This window comes from Lissotriton vulgaris, chromosome 5 (genome assembly GCF_964263255.1).
Source record: "Lissotriton vulgaris chromosome 5, aLisVul1.2, whole genome shotgun sequence".
NCBI lineage: Eukaryota > Metazoa > Chordata > Amphibia > Caudata > Salamandridae > Lissotriton > Lissotriton vulgaris.
The window spans coordinates 1,910,453,437-1,910,472,304 of NC_141693.1; the positions used below are offsets into that span (position 1 = coordinate 1,910,453,437).

At 46.9% G+C, this 18,868-nt stretch overlaps 1 protein-coding gene across 5 annotated transcripts in view; it reads right to left on the minus strand.

Moving 5' to 3' along the window:
* LOC147717698 (E3 ubiquitin-protein ligase TRIM39-like) overlaps positions 1-18,868 on the minus strand; it is a 660,302-nt gene that overhangs the window by 176,758 nt on the left and 464,676 nt on the right. The window lies entirely within an intron of this gene.

Genomic DNA, 18,868 nt, shown 5'->3' on the forward strand with positions numbered 1-18,868 from the left:
CTCTTCGGAATCACCTCTAAACACGGAACTCACTCCCAAATAAAATCACACAACCACAAGCCAATAAAAAGTCACTGTAAAAGGGTGGCTCTGGGTGTTAAGCACAGAAAATGCCAGCATGAAGACAGCGCACTTGTGCCATGAAAATTATTAAAAGCGCTTTGCAAAGCCATAACATCATACTCAGGGAACTTCCGAGTGATGGGAGATGTGTCTAAATGGGCAAATTAGTCACCCCCTGTGTGTGTGATTTGACCGACTCGCCCACCACCACCACCACATCCACCACCACATCCATCACCACACCCACCACCACACCCACCACCACATCCACCACCAAATCCACCACCACCACCACATCCACCACAACCAGATCCACCACATCCACCACATCCACCACCACCAAATCCACTACCATCACATCCACCACATCCACCACCACCACATCCACCACAACCAGATCCACCACATCCACATCCACCACCACCACATCCACCACCACATCCACCACCACCACATCCACCACCACCACATCCACCACCACATCCACCACCACATCCACCACCACCACATCCACCACATCCAACACCACATCCACCACCACCACATCGAGGGAACTTCCTCTCTCAGTGTGTCTCTTTGGCAGGCCCCAGCTGTGCAACTTCTGGCATGCGAGCTTGTGACAACAAACGTGCTTAAAATTCACTTTCAAAATATTTTGCACTCGCCGAGGTAAGTGGAAAAGTAGAATGCTCAACCTACACTGGCTTTAAAATGGACTGGAGCGTTAATGGGCCTAATATTATTTCCGCTGATTCTAGGTCTGGAAAGGGGGTGTTACACATAGTGTTAAACAGTATGTACATAGAGACTGAGCATTTTTCGGGTCTGTAAGGTGTATGTTACACATTAAACATGCAATTAACATCTGCCCTGTAGGCTTGATGGATCGCTTCATTTCGAAGACTGCATTTTTTTCTCCTAGTCACTTTCAACCCGCTGTGGGTGTCTTTGTCCTGTTTATGAACGAGGCTGTGCAGCGGGCGGGTTAGTTCTGGCTTGATACACTAATTGAAATGCTTAGGACCGGAAATGAGTCCTCAGGCCGCTGAGTCAGCCTGGGGTTCGTCGTTTGTGTGGAGTGAGGAGCTGTGATGGAGCTGCAGCGTGTTGTCCTGAGCAGCGAGGGTGCGGTGGCCCGATCCTTGTTGCAGGCACGAGGGCCCAGATGTGTTGAGAATAAAACATGTGCGAGGTGGGGCGGAATGAAAGTTTTGACGAGTGTGCGGGCTTCTTTCCCATTTTTTTAAGATCTTTCCTGCCCCTGTGCCCCTCCTTCCACTCAAATTTGTTTGCTTGCATTACTTACATTTCTTACACATTGAGTTGTGTGTATTCTTATCATAAAGCTATTCACGCTGATAAGAGGCCTTACCAGTACATGGTAATGGTACTCATTTTATCTTACTTAACAGTGGTACTCATTTTATCAAATATGAAAGTTTGCACAGCTAAGGCGATCAGGACTTGATTCCAGCCTTGGCACACAGGCTTGAAGTATGTACTACAACCCACTGAGTTATAATCTTGGAATGCAGTTGCACTTCTGTGCCGGTACATAGTCGTGTTAGGGACGTTACTGTTTACTACCAACTCATAACCATTAGTGAAGACGTGCCTCAAAGGACCTGTAATGTGTTTTAAAAACAGAAAGCTACTGTAGCTGGAGATATTCCGTTCAAGATTTGCATAATTTAGAGCACTCGGTGACTGATGGGAGCTCCGCTGGGCCTTCACGGAATCGCCGTCTGTGCTGCCCTCTGCAAGAGCTGTGCCACCGCAGGCGCGAGCTCTGTGCACCCCGGATGCAGCCCAGCGCCGGAGCCTGCTGTCTCGTGAAGGTGAGTTCAAGTTGCATTGTGTGTGGCTTGGTAGTTTGGTCTGCCCTGTTCCCATGATGCACTGGGCCAGGGTCAGACTAATTTGCATATAGCCAAGTTCTGAGCTGGGATGGTGCAGTGAGCTAAAAAACGGTGATGGATCAAGCCCTGATCTTTGGACTGGGTAAGAGTGGTCTGCTTAATTCAGACACTCTGTTCATCACCACCCCCCTTTTCTGAATCATTTTTGTCCACCATAAGCGTGGAAGGGTATACTCAGATGTGAGTCCCTTGCTCATTGCACCATCAGGATTCAAGCAAGCCGGGCCGAAGACGGCTGAAATGCCAGAAACCGGTCCCCGGTAGCTTGTTTCCTTCCCAGTATAAGAATTGGCTTGGTAGTTTGGTCTGCCCTGTTCCCATGATGCACGGGGCCAGGGTCAGACTAATTTGCATATAGCCAAGTTCTGAGCTGGGATGGTGCAGTGAGCTAAAAAACAGTGATGGATCAAGCCCTGATCTTTGGACTGGGTAAGAGTGGTCTGCTTAATTCAGACACTCTGTTCATCACCACCCCCCTTTTCTGAATCATTTTTGTCCACCATAAGCGTGGAAGGGTATACTCAGATGTGAGTCCCTTGCTCATTGCACCATCAGGATTCAAGCAAGCCGGGCCGAAGACGGCTGAAATGCCAGAAACCGGTCCCCGGTAGCTTGTTTCCTTCCCAGTATAAGAATTGGCTTGGTAGTTTGGTCTGCCCTGTTCCCATGATGCACTGGGCCAGGGTCAGACTAATTTGCATATAGCCAAGTTCTGAGCTGGGATGGTGCAGTGAGCTAAAAAACGGTGATGGATCAAGCCCTGATCTTTGGACTGGGTAAGAGTGGTCTGCTTAATTCAGACACTCTGTTCATCACCACCCCCCTTTTCTGAATCATTTTTGTCCACCATAAGCGTGGAAGGGTATACTCAGATGTGAGTCCCTTGCTCATTGCACCATCAGGATTCAAGCAAGCCGGGCCGAAGACGGCTGAAATGCCAGAAACCGGTCCCCGGTAGCTTGTTTCCTTCCCAGTATAAGAATTGGCTTGGTAGTTTGGTCTGCCCTGTTCCCATGATGCACTGGGCCAGGGTCAGACTAATTTGCATATAGCCAAGTTCTGAGCTGGGATGGTGCAGTGAGCTAAAAAACGGTGATGGATCAAGCCCTGATCTTTGGACTGGGTAAGAGTGGTCTGCTTAATTCAGACACTCTGTTCATCACCACCCCCCTTTTCTGAATCATTTTTGTCCACCATAAGCGTGGAAGGGTATACTCAGATGTGAGTCCCTTGCTCATTGCACCATCAGGATTCAAGCAAGCCGGGCCGAAGACGGCTGAAATGCCAGAAACCGGTCCCCGGTAGCTTGTTTCCTTCCCAGTATAAGAATTGGCTTGGTAGTTTGGTCTGCCCTGTTCCCATGATGCACTGGGCCAGGGTCAGACTAATTTGCATATAGCCAAGTTCTGAGCTGGGATGGTGCAGTGAGCTAAAAAACGGTGATGGATCAAGCCCTGATCTTTGGACTGGGTAAGAGTGGTCTGCTTAATTCAGACACTCTGTTCATCACCACCCCCCTTTTCTGAATCATTTTTGTCCACCATAAGCGTGGAAGGGTATACTCAGATGTGAGTCCCTTGCTCATTGCACCATCAGGATTCAAGCAAGCTGGGCCGAAGACGGCTGAAATGCCAGAAACCGGTCCCCGGTAGCTTGTTTCCTTCCCAGTATAAGAATTGGCTTGGTAGTTTGGTCTGCCCTGTTCCCATGATGCACTGGGCCAGGGTCAGACTAATTTGCATATAGCCAAGTTCTGAGCTGGGATGGTGCAGTGAGCTAAAAAACGGTGATGGATCAAGCCCTGATCTTTGGACTGGGTAAGAGTGGTCTGCTTAATTCAGACACTCTGTTCATCACCACCCCCCTTTTCTGAATCATTTTTGTCCACCATAAGCGTGGAAGGGTATACTCAGATGTGAGTCCCTTGCTCATTGCACCATCAGGATTCAAGCAAGCCGGGCCGAAGACGGCTGAAATGCCAGAAACCGGTCCCCGGTAGCTTGTTTCCTTCCCAGTATAAGAACTGGCTTGGTAGTTTGGTCTGCCCTGTTCCCATGATGCACTGGGCCAGGGTCAGACTAATTTGCATATAGCCAAGTTCTGAGCTGGGATGGTGCAGTGAGCTAAAAAACGGTGATGGATCAAGCCCTGATCTTTGGACTGGGTAAGAGTGGTCTGCTTAATTCAGACACTCTGTTCATCACCACCCCCCTTTTCTGAATCATTTTTGTCCACCATAAGCGTGGAAGGGTATACTCAGATGTGAGTCCCTTGCTCATTGCACCATCAGGATTCAAGCAAGCCGGGCCGAAGACGGCTGAAATGCCAGAAACCGGTCCCCGGTAGCTTGTTTCCTTCCCAGTATAAGAATTGGCTTGGTAGTTTGGTCTGCCCTGTTCCCATGATGCACTGGGCCAGGGTCAGACTAATTTGCATATAGCCAAGTTCTGAGCTGGGATGGTGCAGTGAGCTAAAAAACGGTGATGGATCAAGCCCTGATCTTTGGACTGGGTAAGAGTGGTCTGCTTAATTCAGACACTCTGTTCATCACCACCCCCCTTTTCTGAATCATTTTTGTCCACCATAAGCGTGGAAGGGTATACTCAGATGTGAGTCCCTTGCTCATTGCACCATCAGGATTCAAGCAAGCCGGGCCGAAGACGGCTGAAATGCCAGAAACCGGTCCCCGGTAGCTTGTTTCCTTCCCAGTATAAGAATTGGCTTGGTAGTTTGGTCTGCCCTGTTCCCATGATGCACTGGGCCAGGGTCAGACTAATTTGCATATAGCCAAGTTCTGAGCTGGGATGGTGCAGTGAGCTAAAAAACGGTGATGGATCAAGCCCTGATCTTTGGACTGGGTAAGAGTGGTCTGCTTAATTCAGACACTCTGTTCATCACCACCCCCCTTTTCTGAATCATTTTTGTCCACCATAAGCGTGGAAGGGTATACTCAGATGTGAGTCCCTTGCTCATTGCACCATCAGGATTCAAGCAAGCCGGGCCGAAGACGGCTGAAATGCCAGAAACCGGTCCCCGGTAGCTTGTTTCCTTCCCAGTATAAGAATTGGCTTGGTAGTTTGGTCTGCCCTGTTCCCATGATGCACTGGGCCAGGGTCAGACTAATTTGCATATAGCCAAGTTCTGAGCTGGGATGGTGCAGTGAGCTAAAAAACGGTGATGGATCAAGCCCTGATCTTTGGACTGGGTAAGAGTGGTCTGCTTAATTCAGACACTCTGTTCATCACCACCCCCCTTTTCTGAATCATCTGTATATGTGTGCGTGTGTGTGTGGCTCTGTGTGTGTGGCTCCGTGGGTGTGGCTCTGTGTGTGTGTGGCTCTGTGTGTGTGGCTCTGTGTGTGTGTGTGGTTCTCTGTGTGTGTGTGTGTGTGTGGGTGCAAATTTAATAGGTCTCGCATTTGCGAGAGATTAAGCTATTGGCATTGCAAATGACAATGCCATTTATTTATCTGTTTTCAAAACCAACACATAAATTAAAAAATTGTCATTCACAATACCAATAGCTCTAACTTTTGCAAAGGCGAGACCGTTGCATTGTAAATGCTTGTTTTTTTTTGTTTTGCCCCCATTTTTAAATCCTACACTGTGCCTATTTGTTCTTTGCAGAATACACACCGCAGCAATCATGTTATGTTATGTTATGTTATGTTGTTAACACGTTCTTCTATAGCGCAACAGCTACTCCAAAAGGAGTGTCCCGGCGCTTTGGCGAAGAGGTCCTTCGGGGGCAGCAACATAACTGAACAGTAAGGATAGGCAGGGGCCCTATCTGGTGAAAAGCCAAGTTTTTAAAGCCTTTCTGAAGGACATAAGGCTGGGGGTCTGTCTAAGAGAAAGGGGAAGCTCGTTCCAGGCACGAGGAGCCAAGTGGTGGCCTTGTCTGGCGCGTTTAATGGTTGGAACTACCATTTTAGACAGAGGCGGACCGTAAAGCTCTATTAGGCTTATAAAAAACAAGACGTTTCCTGATGTAACTAGGGCCAATGTTATGAAGGGCTTTGAAGGTCAACGTCAGACTTTTGAAAAGGACTCTCTTGGCTATAGGAAGCCAGTGCAGTTCTTTTAACAGGTCCGCCCCGCACACTCTACGGAGTCCGTAGTGCTTTCGGTCCTTGATAACCTCAGGGAGGGAATGGATACCAGCCAACCTCAGGCCTTGGTCCTCCTCGATCTCTCAGCCGCTTTTGACACGGTGGACCATTCCATCTTACTCTCCCGTGTCAAGGCGGCGGGGATCGGGGGCACCGCGTTGGTTTGGTTATCATCCTTCCTGAGGGACCGCACCCAGGCAGTTCGCCTGGGCGATTTCACTGCGGACTTCCGCGATGTTCAGTGCGGGGTCCCCCAAGGTTCCTCCCTTTCCCCCCTCTTATTTAACCTTTACATCTCCCCTCTTATCTTTTCACTGCAACAAATGGAGGTTGCCGTATTCAATTATGCGGACGACCTCCAGCTCGTTTTCAATCTTTCCTCTTCCCCCGATTCTGCTCTTAATTTTCAAACCATCATGATCCACATCCGAGACTGGATGAACCACAACCATCTTAAACTCAACCCAGACAAGACTGAGCTGGTGTTGACGGGTGGTTCATCCAGCCCCTGGTCCCCCATCTTCTGGCCCCCTTCCCTTGGTTCCCCACCTGTTCCCTCTACCTCAGTTAAAACTCTAGGCATCAAGCTCAACTCCCAACTCACCCTTCACTCCCAGGTCAGCTCTGTGGTTTCTTCTTCTTTTCTGGCACTGAGTACCATACGCAAGGTGTCCCGTTTCTTCTCATTTGATGCCCTAAAACTAATTACCCTTGCCATGGTCGTATCCCGCCTGGATTATGGCAACGCCCTATATGCAGGTATTCCTGCATATAGTCTTCGGCGTTTGCAGCAGATTCAAAGCCAGGCGGCGCGCCTGGTGTTCAAACTCCCAAAATCCCACCATACCATATACTCTTTCACAATCCACTGCTCACCAAGCACTAGAAAGGTATCTTCAGCACGTCCGGCACGTTTGGACCTTAGTGCATTGCCTTGTCAGTCTTAAAAACACTTTAAAATACAATTATTGCTAATAGGGCACCAAAACTGCTACAAGAAAGGAACGTGCAAGTGTAAAGAGTAAAGAAAGAAGATGAAGTATGTGGGGGCACGAGAAGGAGGTGTGCAGCTGCAAACTTTCCAGAGCCCTAAAATAAACCTGGGCTTTACCGCATTTTAACTATTCACCCAAAATGCATTGGGTCTCTTGTGACACTGGAAACCATTGAAGATAACACATACACCATTGAGGATATAAAGGAATGATTTTCATACTGGATGCCATTACATTGTTTTGAATGGATTCAACAACCTAGCTTTAAAAAACATAAATTTGTGTAAAAACTTGGTCTTTAGCCAGTTTGCCAGTTTATTTAGCGCTAAACAGATTGAGCCCACAGGCTCATGTGAGACTGTGTGTCATGGGACTGGTCAGCACGCGCTGCCAGCAATCTAACAACCATTGAAACCCACATGTTACACCAGCATAGGCAACAAATGATTTGGTTAAAAAGCCATGCAAAGGTCTCCCCCGTGGGAAGACACATGGGCGAACTTTAAATTTAAAAAAAAACAAGAATTATCAAAGCCAATAGGTCTCATCTTTGAGCTTGGACCCTGATGCAATGACTATGCCAATTATTCCCCCATCAACCACCCAGGTGGCAGTGAGCATATTTATGTACAGTGGTCATCTTGTAATGATTTTTCTGCATTCTAGATGGCCATGTGGGGAGAAAGTGCATAATAATCTGGTGAACCATGGAGATGGAGATGTTACAAAGAGGACTGTTTATTGGCTTTAAGGACAGCGCGCTGAAGCAATGGCAGTGCTTAAATAAATGGCAAAAGCAAATGGCTGAAGGGGCTTAGCAAAAGGTCACTCTCTGTGTAGTGTATGTATGTAGTGTCCAGTATTCTCTGATAGACAGCTAAAGAGGTTTGTTGTCTACAACTAAAAATTAAGGCCCTCATTCCAATGTCAGGGGGCCCACCACCAACAGGCTGTCGGTGGCGGGTCAACCTACATCCATTGAAGTGGTACGACAGCTGGACTACGATCCTGCAGCAGCTGGTGTACTGACCGGCTCATAGAGCACGTCGGGCAGCAGTGCGACCGTAATCCCAATAATAGGGGCGGTCGGGCACCGATCTAGGGATTAAAATATTCCTTTCCCTCTGCCTTTCTTTGGTGGGCTGATCGCCATAGAAAGGCAGACAGAAAGAGACGTTGGGGCCCCTATCAGGCCCCAATCCCCCTTGGCCTCTGCTATAGGGCCTGGGGGGTATCTTTGGTGCTCCACCAAACATCCATGCACAGTGTGGCAGGCTCCGCATGGTGCCTTGTATAAGGTGCATGAATGCTTGAAAACAAAAAATGCAATTGCACCTTATGCTGGGGCCCTTTTCCAGCCGCCACAATGGAAACATTGATGTTCCCAAATGCCCTTAGGGCAGTCACATCCTAATTTGGGGGGTGGAACCACAGACTTATAGTCGGGCGGATTCCATCCCACTTCTGTGTCGGTCCAATGCTCATCTGACTTTTCCAATTGCCATATTTAATTTATTTGTGAGGCCCTAGGAAAGTGCCCAGGGCCTATGAAATGAATACTGCTAGTGGCCGTGCAGCACTGACCGTGCCACCTAATTAAGTAGTTTTCACCTGATTGCAGCCTGTGTGTGCAATTTTAATATGCCAGTTCAACCTGGCAAAACAAACCTTTTGCCAGGCCAAACCTTCCTTTCAAATACATATAAGTCATCCTGAGGGTAGGCCCTGGACAGCCCGGAGGGCAGGGTATATGTATTTAAAAAGTTAGACATGTTATTAGTTTGCATGTCCTGGTAGTGAAAAACTCTTAAATCTGCTTTTCACTACTGCAAGGCCTGCTTCCCCCATAGTATAACATTGGAGTTACCCGTATTTCATTTATTGAGTGCTAATTTCCAAATGGGAGCATGTATCCAGTTCATATTTGGTGTCTTTTGAATTGTAATGAAACATCCTCTGTCATGGTTAAGTCAGATTTTAAATTACAATATTAAAAAAGCCACTTTTACAAAGTTGGTATTTTCCTGCCTTAGCCATTTAGTGCTTGCAGCCTATTTCTGGGTCACATGTATGGGTGTAGTTGTCAGTTGGTCATTGTGTATTCCTACTAGACAGTTACACACAATAGAGAGCTTAGGTGTGCCTTAATGGGCGATTACTGGAAGGAGGGGAGGTCAGAAATGAACACCGCCTTCTTCACAGAAATGATTACATACCCCCTGTAGTTAGTGTGAAGCCAGGGCAGGGGAGGCAGGAAACCTGAGCACTTCAAAGGGAATCATCTTCAGTACACTTCTGGACCTGTGGTTACTCTACCAGGAGGAGAACTGCTGTACTGCTGGGAGGACTGCGATCCTGCTGGACTTATGCTCTTAAAGACTATTACCCTGCTGTGCTGTCCTGCTCTCCTGGTGTCCTCTTGCCTTGTTGAGAAGGACTGGACCAGCAACCTGTCCCCTGGACCATCAGAGTGACTCCAAGGTCTAGTCTCTTGTAACCAAGACCCCGGCTCTGCAACTGTGAATTCTATCCTGCCAAGTGGTGACACCACAGTCCTGGGCCCTTAGAAGTGGGCCTGAAGGTGCTCTGTGAACTAGCACATCTCCTCTACAGCGCAACACAACCACAAGCAGAACCAACACATACCCTGTACTGCAAGAAATATCCCAGCGGAAGGACTTTGCATTGCCCGTGCAGCCCACGACCTCATCAGAAATGCCACTGCACAATGCATCCCCAACACCAGCCGTCATTGATGGGAAACTCAACAATGACGCAGGACTTCACATCGCAAGCCCCGCAGCTTCTTTGGAACCAGCCGTTTCACTATGCATCCTCAGCACAGTACGTCTCATTGCAAGCCCCTCATTGACGGCCTCCTTGCCAATGATACAGGACCTCACATCAAAGCCTGACAGCTTTCCGGAACTGACAGTGCCTGGCTATTCTTCGACCCAGACCCCACACTGTCTCGGCTGCACAACGTATCCTTGATGCTGGACCTCGCAACTCTCCACAACCAGGAATTAAGGTACTTTTGTTCAGTGGGCTTAAGTTGGTTCCTGTAGCCGGCCCACGCTCCATCACGGTTGGATTGAACTTGTGACCGGATGTATGACATTACAACGCATGCTTTTACATCGCATGCTTTTACATCACAGGTTTTACAACGCATGCTGTTACAACGCATAGTGTTGAGGGGTGCTGGATAGTGAATAGTTTAATTTACTATTCCAACTCCAGTCCCCGTGGGTAGTAGGGAAGGTGTTGGATAGTAAATTAAATCTATTCCCTACCCTAGAGCGCCCCCTAGCGCAATGCGTTGTAATGGCATGCGTTGTAAGGCTTGCAATGTAAAGGCATGCGTTGTAAAAGTTGCTTTGAAAAGGATGTTCCCCCTTGTGCCCCAATATGGCACAACTAGATAACCATAACAGGCGCTTTTTGGAAATACTTTCACTTAAGTCATTAAAATTGTATATCACTAGTAATACTGATTGCATTTTTGTCATTTTGGTCTTGTTTTATTTATTTAAACGTACTCTATTATTCTAATCTGGTGTGCAATTCCTCTTGTGTTGTCATTTTATTGCTGTTTGAAGTGTTGCACAAATACTTTAGACATTCCCTCCAGTTTAAGCTGACTTCTCTGTTCCAGAGGGTTGTGCACCGGTTAACTGGGGTTTGCTTGTGACTTCACCTGACAGGCTTTGTGGTTGTTGCTTGAATGGGGGCTCTCCACCCTCAACCGGCAACCCAATTTCTTACAATAAACTTGCCATCATGGGAGGATCAACCTCCCCCAAATCAGCAGTATAGAGCGTAACTTTTTAACAATAGCCCCCACCCACCCAACATCCCTCTCCGCTCCCTTCCGGGTACCAGTAGCAATGTGAATAAACAGAAAAGAGAGTTCCAGGGCAGTATCCCTCAAGGAGGACCCTCCACATCTTCAGGTGAAGCCGGATCTGTAATTCGTAATACCTAGTATGTAGCAGGTAAGTTCCATAAATTCTGGAGACAGCAGGGCTATACATGGTTTCCAGAGAGTTCTATAGGTGTCACCCTGGGCGGAGAGAGTACGTTTGAGCTTCTCCATTCCCGAAACGAACCAGAGGCACTGAAGCCACCCTAGGTGTGTCGGTGTGGAGGTGGTTCCCCAGAGTGCTAGAATGGTTTGGTGTGCCGACCCCCAGTCCTATGCTAATCTGATGCCCCCTGCGTGATGTGAGGAAATAAGTAAGAGCACTGGTAGTCCTAATAGGGTGTAGGGCGGGAACCTGGGGAGCTGGGTGCCGATATAATCGAGGACAGAATACCAGAACAAGGTTACCTTTGAACAGTCCCAGAGGATGTGAGTGAATGTGCCCTTCACCCAGCATTGTCGCCAACAGCACGCGCTATGGGTTGGGTTACCCTTGTGAAGCCTAAAGGTGGCCATCTTCACCACCGTTTCAGTGCTAGATGCATTATAGGCAGAATGTCTCGTTTTGTAAAAGATATCATGCCACTCCTAATGGGAAAGCTGCCATCCCAGTTCCGCCTCCCAGCGCTGCTGGGCAGGGGATTTGTCCTCGGCCCGCGCTGACCGAAGCAGGGCGTTGAGTTCGGTGATGAGGCGTTTGACCGATTTTTCGTATGGCATCAATGGCCTCTTGGCTCCCTCTCTGACTGATGGATGAAGTATCCCTTCTTAAAAAAACAGAGCGACCCTTTGGAACCCAAAGGACTAGGATGCCAGCAGAAACTCAAAAAGGAACATCCTTTGGGAGTAATTGAAATCTTACTTCACAATATCCCACCACACATCAAATCCTCTTTTGACCCAACAATCAGAAAGACATACAACCTGAGAGATCACTTTTGAAACCAACAATCCATGTATTGGTACGGAACCTACAACTCATACATTGGTATAATCAATTTATTAAAAATATAATACAAAAATGAAGGAACAGGATAAAAAAAAATGTCATACACAACATGAACGGGAGTGCGTTTTTCCCGAATATATGATGTTACAACGAATTCCGTTGCAACGAATGCCTTTACTACGCATGCGTTACAACGGAATTCGTTCACCACGCATTACATTTTCCACAATTACTAGCGTGGTGACGTCATAGTCGTTAAGAGAAAGCGGAAGTTTATTTTCCGTTTTCTCTTAAACGACGCTGATACCCGACGTGACTCCAGGTGAGTTTCTTTTGGGGGGGGGAGACCCCCCCCAAGCCCCCCCCCCTTTTTTTTTTACCTTTACCACATATACCTTTACTACAAACCTCGTAGTACAGGTATGCGTGGTAAAGGCTTTCGTGTTAACCACGCATGCGTTGTACTGCATGCGTGGTTAACGATTTCGTTGTAAAGGCTTCGTGGTAATGGCCGTTTCCCGTTTTTCCCAAGAGACAACAATATAAACGAAAAAATCACACAGAGAATAGTTTAAAAACACAACACGAGAGTTAAAAGAGAAATTGCACTTTGTCATTAGATGCCATGACTCATATCAAAACTGTATCAAAATCACCCGAATGTATAGTAATTCATTGACATTTAGGGTAGATAAGAGTGATGAGTTAATAGTAGACAGACGTCGACGCGTTTCGAAGGAGATATGGTTGAACCTTCTTTTTCAAGACTACAAAACACTGCACTCTCACCGGTTAAAACATCTATAGTACGTTGTTCTTTAAAATTAGAGAGTCATTTGGCCACTGTTACGTCGTCGGTCCAATTTCCTATCTGAAGGAACCAAGTGCTGATTACACCTGGATTGAGACCACTTTTACACCCTTATGTAAAGGGGGAATGAGCTACAGGTATAACTGTAGGGAATCTTAAATCAGTTGCAAGTTGCGCTGTTCTGGTCGCTACCTTAGGTCAACAAATTAGGTTTGCCACATGACCGGTTTCCCTTCCTGCACAGAGGCGGAATGGCCGTGGTTAAATATCTTTTTGTGCCCGTATTTTTTAATGGGTTCTTCTTGTATGAAGGCCCTTTAATTCGGCTCATGCAGGGAACCAGCGGTGTCTCAACACTTCCGTTTCTGCCTTTCGTGCACTTAAGTGCACAAAAGTCAGAAACGGAAGTGTTGAGACAACGCTGGTTCCCTGCATGAGCCAAATGAAAGGGTCTTAATACAAGAAGAACTTGAGTGCACGAAAGGCAGAAACGGAAGTGTTGAGACAACGCTGGTTCCCTGCATGAGCCAAATAAAAGGGTCTTAATACAAGAACAACTTAAGTGCATGAAAGGGCCTTAATACAAGAAGAACTTAAGTAAATGGTCAGCTATGCAGTGCTGTTCTGGGGCGTTGCACTCAGTTATGAAGGACAGTGAAGTGAATTCCAAACAGCCACTAAGCAACAAGGGAAATTCCTAGGGGATCAAGGCCTACTTCCTAAAGATGGGCACCGTCTTGTGAGGGAATTCACCTGTATGCACACAGGCATCTGACACAAACACAAAGCTTCTAGAAGGAGAGTGTTGCATCTACAAGTAAGCTCAGGATTCGAAAAAAAGCATGATGTCAAACAGAATGCACATAAAGGAAGCAGAAGGAAATATTTCTCAATGCCACTACTAGTCTTGCAACCCAGCATCCACTAACTCCATGTTCAAAACTACAGCTCAGACCATACATAGTGCATTCTTTCACACTTTCAGAAAGTTATGGATGTGGCATGGCTTCAGATTTTATCCGATAAAATACATTACTGAAAACTTTATTGTTAGGACAAAGTGATAAACATCTCTAGAAGTGGTTAACACTCCTTTGTCACGTCTCTATGTAAGTTTTATAGAAGATGTTAAAAAGGTGAGAGAATGTAGCATCATAACTGCAAATAGACCCGATTTCGTCGAGAGGCTCCCAATTTTTATGCAAAAAATGGCTTTATTTGGGCTCCAGCCTGAATTCGTCTCTGCTTCAGTAGAAATCATCCAGGGAAATACATTTTCTCGATTATTATTTTTTAATCGCCCACTTTCCTTTTCTAAAATGTTGGCATGCATGTGGCATTATGTCAAGAGCTGCCGACTTTGGAACTGAGGAACCAGGAGGATCTAGTCTCGGCATCAGCTGAGCATCCTGTGATCTCGGGCAAATCACTTACCTCCCCGTACCTACAAAAATGTATGTGTCTTTGTGTAATGTCAGTGTAAAAAGAGTATCTCTTGTTTGATAAATAACATATGTCAAACTCTACTACATAAAACCATACACAATCCCTAGAAGCATTCAAATTTACTAATGTGGAGAAGTGTGGCTCAATGGTTAGAGCGGCAGACCCTGATGCAGAGGTCTAACCCGGGACCAGGGTTCAATTCCCTACCTCGGCGGGTCTTGGGCTCAAAATTCCACAGACCAGATAATTCTCGCCTCGGTGCCTATTCCAATCATGGAGTCCAACTCTGCTACTCTGGGCAAAAGCTTGCTTAATCTCCACAACGCTAAGGATGCCTGGCCTCCACCTTAGGGGTGCCCAGGAGTGGACGCCTCACAGGGAAAGCCAGGATGGGTTCCACAGCGGTATTCGTACAAGCGCCTTGAGACCCTTGCTGGTGACTAGTGTGCTATACAAGTATCAATTTACATTACAATGTATTTAGAATTGTCTTTGTGTAATGTAACTGCTGTGCTTAAGAAAAGTGATCCAATACCTTCGGGTCGAGTTTGCTCCATATAAACCTGGAAAAAAAGTTTGTAGATGTGAAATCTGCAGCTTAATGCTGGAAATGTTGCTTGTGATTTTAAATCATACATAGGAGCATCGCTTTTCAATTCATGAGAAGAGTCCTTAAAACCAAACCGTGGCTAGGGACGACCAGGGTAGACGCTGTGTGCCTGCTCCCTGCTTGTTTGGATTGCTTTGAGCACTGGGGTCTTTATGGAGATGGCCTCGGTGCATTTGTACGTAACGTGGGTTACCTGCTTTCATTTACTGTTGACACTTCACAAGAGGACGGGCATGAAATAGAAGTGAACCTGTCGAGCAGGCCTAAAGGAGCAAACAGCCTTTAAAATTTAACTCTGAGCACTTACAAAACGCCCCATGAGGGGCGTGACTCACTGGCGGGGAAAGGTCGCCTTTACCCCTACGAGACCCAGTGACATGGTTCAGCTCAATTACTTAATAAAAAATATTTGCGATGCCATAGTTCTCGCATTTAAATTTGAGACCTATGGTATTGCAAACAAGCGGTCACCATTGTCCCGGAAGCTAGGAAAGTGAAAGCACGCATGGCACGCTGAATGTAAGCAAAGCACTCGTCATGCCTGAAGTAGGAGAAACTTAATAAAGAAAATAGTGCTTACAAGACAAAATAACACGTACTGTGTAACAGCAACTGAAGTAAAGGGGCCAGTAGCCATGGAAGGTTACAAATGAAGACAAGGTGGTACTAAGGAGGGACTAACAAGCCTATTAAGGAATCAGAAGCCAGCATTTACAAAGGACAGTGACACAAGCCAATGAAACATATGAGAGTGGGCTGGGCTTCTATTCCATACTGCAGTACAACAAGTGTCGCAGGACACAAATTTGGCATGGATACCTTATGTGGAAAAAACTATTAAGCCCTAAGCACAAACTACCCTAAATAGTCAAACAAGCATTTGCCATGCAATAGGTCTCGCATTAGGAAAGTTTGAGCTATTGTTATTGTAAATGACAATTTTTGTATTTATGTGTTGGTTTTGAAAATAGCGAAATTAATAGCTTTGGCATTTACAATGCCAATAGTTATAACTTTCGCAAATGTGACACCTATAGCATTTGTAATACAATATGTGTTGTATTTACGTGACTTAGATGTATTGATATTACAAATAACAATGGCTTTTAATTTTTTTTAATAATGAATACTTAAATAAAAGTTATTGTAATTTATAACTGCAATAGCTTAAACTTTTGTAAATAACTTTTGTGAAGATTATGTTCATTGTATTTTATTGTGACGAAAATCCAAGAACAGAAGTGAAATATTAACATCTTTTTGTGACATTTGTAATAAAGCTTGAAACATTGAGAGAACATATTTGAACCAGTTGTTGAATGGTTGCACACATTGATGAGGTGGTGGTGCTGAGTGATGTTGTGGTGGGGACGAGTGATGCGGTGGCGTTCAGTGATGTTGTGGTACCCCTGAGTGATGTTGTGGTGCCCCAGAGTGATGTTGTGGTGGTGCGATAGATAGAGTGAGGGCAATAGATAGATGGAGGGCGATAGATAGAGTGAGGGCGATAGATAGATAGAGGGCGATAGATAGATAGAGGGTGATAAGATAGATAGAGGGCGATAGATAGAGGGCGACAGATAGATAGAGGGCGACAGATAGATAGAGGGCGATAGATAGATAGATAGATAGAGGGCGATAGATAGATAGATAGATAGATAGATAGATAGATAGATAGATAGATAGATAGATAGATAGATAGAGCGCGATAGATAGATAGAGGGCGATAGATAGATAGAGGGCGATAGATAGAGGGCGATAGATAGATGTGTGGGTTGTGTGTGTGTGGGGTTGTGTGTGTTCGTGGTTGTGTGTGTGTGGTTGTGTGTGTGTGGGTGGTTGTGTGTGTGTGTGCGTGTGCGGTTGGAGAAAATGTATGTGGAATAGAGCAGCAGATCAGCACAGCAGAAGAGAACAGGGAGTTAAAGAAGGAGGCGGGTGGAAGAGCAACAGATCAGCACAGGAGAAGAGAACAGGGAGTTAGTGAAGGAGGTGGGTGGAAGAGAGGGAGGGTGATAGAGGGAGGGAGGGCAATAGAGTGAGGGCGATAGACAGGTAGAGGGAGGGCGATAGACAGATATAGGGAGAGGGTGATAGAGGGAGGGCGATAGATAGAGGGAGGGCAATGGAGTGAGTGAGGGCAATAGAGTGAGTGAGGGCGGTAGAGTGAGCGAGGGCGGTAGAGTGAGTGAGGGTGGTAAAGTGAGTGAGGGTGGTAGAGTGAGTGAGGGTGGTAGAGTGAGTGAGAGTGGTAGAGTGAGGGAGAGTGGTAGAGAGAGTGAGGGTGGTAGAGTGAGTGAGGGCGGTAGAGTGAGTGAGGGCAGTAGAGTGAGTGAGGGTGGTAGAGTGAGTGAGGGCGGTAGAGTGAGTGAGGGTGGTAGAGTGAGGGCGGCAGAGTGAGTCCGGCAGAGTGAGGGCGGCAGAGTGAGGGCGGTAGAGTGAGGGCGGTACAGCGGTAGAGTGAGGGTGGTAGAAAGAGGGCGGTAGAGTGAGGGCGGTAGAGTGAGGGGGGTAGATCGGTAGAGTGAGGGCGGTAGAGTGAGGGCAGTGGAGTTAGGGCAGTAGAGTGGTAGAATGAGGGAGGTAGAGTGAATGAGGGCGGTAGAGTAGTAGAGTGAGGGCGGTAGAGTGAGGGCGGTAGAGTGAGGGCAGTAGAGTGAGGGCGGCAGAGTGAGGGCGGTAGAGTGAGGGCGGTAGAGCGGTAGAGTGAGGGCGGTAGAGTGAGGGTGGTAGAGTGAGGGCGGTAGAGCGGTAGAGTGAGGGCGGTAGAAAGAGGGCGGTAGAGCGGTAGAGTGAGGGCGGTAGAGTGAGGGCGGCAGAGTGAGGGCATTAGAGTGAGGGCGTTAGAGTGAGGGCGGTAGAGTGAGGGCGGTAGAGTGAGGGCGGTAGAAAGAGGGCAGTAGAGTGAGGGCGGTAGAGTGAGGGTGGTAGATCGGTAGAGTGAGGGCGGTAGAGTGAGGGCGGTAGAGTGAGGGTGGTAGAATGGTAGAGACCAAGACTACTCCCAACTGTGCTTTACAATGCGCGCAGAATGCTGCACAATCATGCACTCTGAATGCCAAATATAAACCATACACCTACTTTGTGTTATTCCAAATCTGCAACACAAAACTGAGAATTAGCTTACATATATTAATGGTCAATGTGTAAAATCCTGTGTGCCTAAAAGAGGTGTAGCAGTCTCAAAACGCCTATTGTGTTGAAATCCAAAATCTACTGTATCGTGGTTTTCGAGCATGCATCTAAAGATCAGCATCCAATTGCTGTGTAAATGTAAATTGATACTTGTATAGCACAGTACTCACCCGCAAGGGTCTCAAGGCGCTTGTACGAATACCGCTGTGGAACCCATCCTGGCTTTCCCTGAGAGGCGTCAACTCCTGGGCACCCCCAAGATAGAGGCCAGGCATCCTTAGCGTTGTGGGGGCCATTGTGGAGATTAAGCAAGCTATTGCCCAGAGTTGCAGAGTGGGACTCCATGATTGGAATAGGCACCAAGGCGAGAATCATCAGGTCCGTGGAATTTTTGAGCCCAAGACCCGCCGAGGCGGGGAATTGATCCCTCGTCCCGGACTAGACCACTGCATCAGGGTCTGCCGCTCTAACCATTGAGCCACACTTCTCCGTGTAAAAAGAGGAATATGAGAACACATTAACAGGTCAAAACCTGTGATCAAAAACATTCACACTAAACATATTGCATGAATAGTAGACAGTACACACTCAAAAAAACACTAATTAGTGATCCATAGTTCCCACAGTGAAGAGGCGAGCCTGAGGCCTCACTGCATGTAAAGAGGAAGGTAACATTTGGCATGAAGTAGATAAAGTGTGATGATAGCTAGAGGATTCACCCAGCTTTGCCATACTTACTCCGTCCTGGGCTTGCCTGGTTTAATAACCTAGATTAGCATCAACAGTACCTGCATGTTAGTAGTGTGAGCTCACTTAATCTTTTTTATGTGCGTCATGCCGACAGCAGCATGTGTCTCGCTGTAAATGCCTGGTGCCAGTAGTCTGGAACGAGCAGCAATGGCAA